Source organism: Lolium perenne, chromosome 4 (assembly GCF_019359855.2).
Source record: "Lolium perenne isolate Kyuss_39 chromosome 4, Kyuss_2.0, whole genome shotgun sequence".
NCBI classification, from domain to species: domain Eukaryota; kingdom Viridiplantae; phylum Streptophyta; class Magnoliopsida; order Poales; family Poaceae; genus Lolium; species Lolium perenne.
In genome coordinates, this window is record NC_067247.2 from 149,723,864 (window position 1) to 149,729,863 (window position 6,000).

A 6,000-nucleotide genomic window follows, 5' to 3' on the forward strand; every position below is an offset into this window, starting at 1 on the left:
ATCTGGAGAGGAGGTCGTCCTCATCTCTTCCTCGCGCATGGAGGCCACCTCGATGCCGTGGCCAGCTTCTTCTCTCGCTGGCGAGCTCCCAGTGATCGGCATCGTGACGAGGCAGCCTCCAACGCAGTATAAAAGCTCCAGAACGAAAATGAGCGTCGGATTCTTTCTCCTCCCCTAAAATTTCCCCATGCCCAAAACCCTAACCGGCCCTGCCTCCGACCATCGCCGACGATGGGGACCTCCCCAGGCCCCGCCGAGTACGCCATCGTCATCGCCATGGTCGACAAGCCCACCGTGCAAGAGGAATTGAGCCAAGGAGCTCTCAATCGCCGACGAACCGTCGTTCCCTTCCGCCGGTATCTCACAGCAAATCGGAAATTGGCGTCGCCACCGTCGATAATCGCCGCCGTCGAGCCTTCCGTGAGCATCACGGTGAGCTTATGCTTCTCTAGAGCCACTTATCTTGGCTTAGCATCCTCTGTAGCCTGCCCGCGTCGTTTACCGTCGTACGCCGCCGCAATCGGAGCTCGCCGGAGTTCCTCCGGTGACCTTTCCGAGGGGGCGCCGCCACCATATGGCTCAGCGCATCACCCTGCGTCGAGGCAACCCACGCACGCGCCCGCGGGAGTAGCCTAGCGCCGGCGTCGTCCACGGCTAGTCGCCAGTGGTGGCCATGGTTGCCACCTCGACGCCACCGTGGCAGCCAGCGTGGCACTGGCCCACATGTCAGTGTCCTTGGGTAGTTTCTAGCCCGGGTGTGTTTAGTATTTTCTGTTTTAATTCAATTCCATAATTGCTGCAACTTTGCAAATTCATATAAAATTCATACTAACTCAAAAAAATTAAAATAAGATATTAAAATTCTTAGAATAGAAAACTCTATCTAATAAAAATATAATATGAAATTTTATTTTTAATAAAAATTCAATTATTTAATACTGGTTATTTAAGCCCCATTTATTAATTCTAAATTCAATTAAAATCCTATAATTAGAAAAAAAGTATAAAATAAATAAAAACCAGTAAAGTAAATCTAGAAAACATTAAAACTAATCTTCTTTATTTGGAACTTATTAAATCTTTATTAATAGGAATTAAACCCTGATTAATAATTATCTTCATTATTAATTGTTCAAAAAATAATAAGATATCAAATGCAATATTAATTTTATTTCAAAGTTATTAATAACTTCAACTTTAACATGAAGTTATTAATCATAGAATTAAATTGTAAATAGCAAACCCTAAATTCCACATGGAATGATATTACAACCCTATCATTTCATGTGACTCCTAAAACCCTAAATTAATTAGGAACCCTAGTTCCATTATTACATGTGAACCCTAAATTGCTTCTAACCTAAACCCTAGGTTAGAACATGTGATCATGGTACCTTCTTTCCAAATCATAGAACCATAGTAGCAACTAAATACTTGTCTTGTACACATAAAATGTAGAAGACCTATCACTAATATATGGGTATCCCATGTGTTCATCCTCATCAGACCTAACTAATCAAGTGGGGTCAACAAAGTGAAAACCCTAGATCCTATTACCAAAGCCATCATCCTTGTTTATCCCTATTTAGCATCACACCATTGTGATGAACCCTAATAGCAAATATACCTACTATTTCACATTACATAACCCTGTTCCACTAAACCCTACTAGTGTGAGATACTTATGGACCATCCTATTTAGGAACCAACCATTCTCTACTTAGAAATCCAATAGCTAAAACAAGACAACCTCAACCTTAATTGTTATACTTCTTATTATTTAAGAAGTATGTTCTTCAAAAGTTATTCTTTTGAAGAAAAGAAAGAATCATCATCAACCCTGCTTATAAGAACCTATAAACCCTAGCTAGCTATCACCAATAAGATGAACCAACCTTGATAGCAACCTTGTATGAATAATTTCTTAGGATGCCTAGGCTTAACTCAACCTTACAAAACCTAGGTGTCGATGAATCCAACATTGTTGTGATCCATCTAATACTTACTCCAGAAACCAATTAGAACCATAGAAAACCATAGAACCCCACAAACCTAATTACCATACTTGTTCTTCATTAAAGAACATGTTCTTCAAAAGTTATTCTTTTGAATTATATAATAAGTAATCATCAACCATGCATTATAGGACTTAAAATTGACAACTGCTCTTTACTTATTATACAACTACTATTCCTGATTGTGTATGATTATTACTATTCATTTTGCCACCTGCTTATAATTCTAAAACAACACAAACCTGAATAAGAACCTTGTTTGTGAATCACTCTAAAAGTGCAACACAACCTGAACCAATCATTACAACTCATTGATCCTAAATCGTTGGGGTTAGGTCACGCTTAGAGCGATTGCATCTCATACTTATGCATTATTGCATCCTTGCCAATCTTTTAAACATCGTCCTTACCGGACGATGATGCTATTTCAGAATTTGGAGTTATTGCGTATCGAAGACCTTGCCTGCATAATCTTGCAGTCAAGAAAGGCAAGTTCATCGCTTGCTCATACCATTTGAGTATCTTTATCAAATTACTTGCAAAGTACTATGTTTATCACTATTGCATAAAAAACCAAAACCACTATTTTCAAAACTATGAATATGACTATGTGGTGGGCAATGGAACCATGGATTGTGTTGATATGGTGGAGGTTCCATTGCAAGGGTTATATCCATCTAGGATTAAACAACAAATGTCGTCCAGTGATTCTTGTGCCGTAATACCCGTGTTAACCATAATATCCGGAGTGGGACGGAGTAGTCAAAAGTGTTTCCACCTCTCGTTTATCAACGGATGCTCATTACTGGGTGCACATGATCTTGCGAGACATGATGCAGGGGTGAGAACCCGTAGAAGTCCCAACGGTAATGAGGTCTATGATGGGTTGCAACTGCCGGCGTAGGAATGTATGGTAGAGCCCTGCATTGACGTCGTGGTCGGGGTCCACCCTGAAATATATGGGAATAATGGGACCGGCATGGACCCAGGGTCGGAGTTTGCAGCAACGGGTGGGTGTTCGAGGTAGCGGAGGAACATGATTGGCTAGACCTTATACCGGGCCTCACACCAAAGGAAGTGTGGACGAGCCTGCAACTCGGTTGGCACCAAGGTTAAGATCTTTTATGGGTAAAGCAACACACCTCTGCAGAGTGTAAAGAACCGTGACCTGTCACTCCCTGTTCCGGGATATGGAACTGCGAACGCAGCCGGAAAGGAGCTCCATGAAGTTCTAGTAAACCGGTGAAGGCTGACGGACATAGTTCTTCTGAATAAAAGCAACCTTTTGAAGAAATGATTATGAAAACCTGCATTGGTATTAGACTTTCTGGTCTAATGCCGTAGCTAGTGCATTAAACACCTCTTTCCTATAATGAACTTGTTGAGTACGCTCGTACTCATCCCACTCTTAAATCCCCTGCTTAGATATGGAGGCATCAAAGGAGGATCTACAGTGCAACTCGAAGGCCGAGGAGTCAACAACTACTTCAAGAGACAGGACCCTGTCAGAGGAGTCAGATACCACATCCAACAAGGAGAAAACCTAGTTTAGCCATAGAAGGGAACTAGCTTCCTAAACCTAGCTCCTACTTAGCTAGAATCTATTCTTAGCCCTATAGCTAGACAAATACTCTACAAATAGAGTTCGTGATAGGATTAGACTACGAGTCATTCTTCTGGAGTTTAATTGCAGATTTACCTCATTGTAAAATAGGAGGCTGTGATGATCTTATGTAACAGAGTCATTGTTGTAATTCTATAGACATGCCTTGGACCCGCATATGTTTCTGTTGTACCACTCTGAGCGATATAATACTAGTGGAACGGTGTTTCATTGGTGTTATATCAGACTTGCATACTACACCATGCAGTGGTATGCCGGGTCACCACAGTTGGTATCAGAGCGAATGCTTTGACCCTAGGATTAAAACCCTTTAAAGGAGACCTATAGGATTGGTAGTGTCTATAGGAAGTTGTCCTAGGTAAACCAAATAATTCTTATGACTTGAGATGGATATTCACTTGAGAATAATCCTGACACACTTGAGTCAACATTTCTTACCTAACTTACCAAGATAAAGTAAAGTTAGTCAGGCAATCCCAAACATGTAGTACACAATTAAGTTCCTAAACAATAGATGAGTAGATCACAGTTGGTATACAATACATGGTAGTCCAAAGAGAGGATACAACCATAAGGAAGCTATCCTATTGGAAGATGTGTACCAACATATGTTATGATTAAATAAGAATTACTCAGACCTGTAATAGAAGTAATATCAAGTGATGAAGATAATCAAGATATCCTAATAGAAGATGTAGACCCAGATAAGTAATGAGTAAGTAAAATTATCTAGACATGTGAAACAATTGATAGTAAGTAATAACTCTGAGTTATGTGAGGTAGTATAGACCATGATGAGTCAATGATGGGAGGTAAGGAAGAGAGATAGGAATAAAATATGCCTACTTACATGGTAGAGATAGAAATCATATATAATTCACCTGAGAATCATTATGTGATGGACTAGAATATCATAAACAGTTAGGAGGAGAATAATAGAAGCCATTTGTTCAACAATAGAGTAAGATTTGTGTTCCAAAACCATGGGAACTGGGTCAAGTACATCAGAACCCTAGTTATATGGTAAGAACATATGGAAGAATATGAGCTATACTTCCATAGTTATGTGTTTAGAGTAGCAATGTTAAAACCTAGACATATCATGTGAGATAGTCCTCAATAAAATGAAAGTTAAGTGGTACTTCCAAAGAAAATTAGGTTAACCTTAACCATCCCACTTTGTGTCAAGTTTATCTCATTGAAATTGTGCAATTAAGGTAAATGTTAAGACAAATAGTAGAATCCCATATACTCGTGCTAAATATCACGATATCAACCTATCTTATGTGGTGTTATATACTACACATCTCAGCCTGATGTTTCGAGATGTCTTACTCAACTAGTATATTCAGGCTTATGATGGTGTGTACTATAAACACAAAGCTGAATCTTCTTGGATTTTATTGGATTTTCACTGTTTGACTAGATCCATACATGAAGTTTGACATTGATATGCAAATGCATGTTGCAAGATCAAGTCCTTACTTGATGCTATAGATCTAGAGGGTAATGGTATTCGTGTGAGGAAGTGACGAATTGTGAAGATTCCGAAGACAAGATGAAGGTTTATCAGAAGAAGGAAGAAAAGTTGTGGGAAGTAACCACAATACTCTGAAGGAAGTACAATCAGAAACTCATGCTTAGCCTCAACAGAGGAGTACTTTAGTACGAAAGAAGCATGAAGGTGAGAAATATAGTGATTATGGTGAAGTTGAAGCAGTTCCATAGTTAATATAGAAGAGGAATGCATGGGAAATCACTTCAGATACTATATTCATAGTGTCAGATAGTGGTTCTCTTGCAAAATAAACCCTGACAGAAGGAAGATGACCTATGAAACCATAGCAGAGATAAGAAGATCATAGTGGGTATCAGAAGACCACTGTTGTGGTATAGGATCAAAACTGCGAGATAAAGTAGAAGATGTGTCGTCCAGTTGATCAGAACCTATAATAAGATCCAGTTTTAGATAACAAATAGCCATAATTGGTATCAAGTAGTCCATCATTGGATTAATTGTACCAAGAAGTTGTAAATAAATAAAACTTTGCCAGCCAAATAACAATAACCTATAATCATTTAGTCGAAGGATTCACATTGGATGTCCACAAGTGAGTGGATACACCACAATGATTCTTCACAAGACCTTAGAAGAATATAAACCATAAGCTACACTAGTAGGAAAAGCCTCATCAGTGGCGCACCAAAAATGGATTCTATGGCGCATGGGAGGTGCGCCACAGAAACTTCGCCACAAAAATAAGCTTTCTGTGGCGCACCACCCCATGCGCCACAGAATTAACGTATCTGTGGCGCACGTGCTCTTAGGTGCGCCACAGAAAAGAGTGCGCCACAGAATTG